This window comes from Silene latifolia, chromosome 9 (genome assembly GCF_048544455.1).
Source record: "Silene latifolia isolate original U9 population chromosome 9, ASM4854445v1, whole genome shotgun sequence".
NCBI lineage: Eukaryota > Viridiplantae > Streptophyta > Magnoliopsida > Caryophyllales > Caryophyllaceae > Silene > Silene latifolia.
This window is the reverse complement of record NC_133534.1, coordinates 20,917,319-20,918,662: the sequence shown is the minus strand read 5'-3', so window position 1 is coordinate 20,918,662 and position 1,344 is coordinate 20,917,319.

Here is a 1,344-nt window from a genome sequence, read left to right as displayed (position 1 = left end):
TTGTTATTAGTTTTTTTATTAACAACGGTTGTTTAAGTATGACCCGTTGTTAAAAGAAATAACAACGGTTAACAACACATAACCGTTGTCATTAAGTTTGGTAAAATTCGCGGAATAAATTCTACAACGTGTTTTGATGATTTTCGTGAATAAGCGTTGTTAAAGGGCCGTTGTGGTTGCCTGTATTTGTAGTAGTGAAGATTGTATGGACTTTGCGAAAAAATGTGAACCCTGTCAGTTCTACGCAAACTTCATACACCAACCGCCGGAGCCGTTGCATCCTACTGTTTCTTCATGGCCCTTTGAAGCTTGGGGACTTGATGTTGTGGGACCTCTTACTCCAAAGGCCTCAAATGGACACGAGTATATCCTCGCTGCCACTGACTACTTCTCAAAATGGGCGGAAGCCATCACGCTACGGGAAGTGAAGAAAGAAAATGTTGTGGACTTCATTAGAACCCAAATCATCTACAGATATGGTGTACCTCAACGTATCACAACTGACAATGGGAAACAATTTTTCAACCATCTGATGACAAGTCTGGGAGAAAAATTCAAGTTTAAACAATACAAGTCATCCATGTACAATGCCTCTGCAAATGGTTTGGCTGAAGCCTTTAATAAAACTCTTTGCAACTTGTTGAGAAAAGTAGTAGCAAAGTCAAAGCGAGATTGGCATGAAAGAATTGGTGAGGCGTTGTGGGCATATCGTACCACATACAAAACACCTACTCTGGCAACCCCGTACGCGTTGGTGTATGGAGTGGAGGTCGTGTTGCCTTTGGAGTTGCAGATCCCTTCCTTACGCATTGCTATTCAGGAGGAACTCACAGATGATGAGAATGACAAATTGCGATTAGAAGAGTTGGAAGCTCTCGATGAAAAGAGATTAGAGGCTCAACAAAAACTCCAGTGCTATCAAGCAAGGTTGTCACGCGCATTCAACAAAAAGGTGCGCCCTCGTTCTTTCCAAGTAGGAGACCTCGTCCTTGCAAAGATTTAAGACCAATCATCACCTCTCATAAGCCAGTTGGTAAATTCACCTCTAAGTGGGATGGTCCATACGTGGTACAGGAGGTCTACACAAATGGTGCTTATAAGATTGTTGATGAAGACGGTGTGCGTGTCGGTCCAATCAACGGAAAATTCTTGAAGCGCTACTATTCTTGAGGCTCAACAATGAAAGCTCCTAAGCAAGAGCTTAAACTGCAGACAAAAGCTCCTAAGCAAGAGGCTAAACTGCATACAAAAAAAAAAAATCCTTCCATCCCTTATGAACTACGTCGGCTTGATCTTGTAAAGTGCTTCATGCTTTACAGGTACGTAGGCAGCTTGGGTGAACAT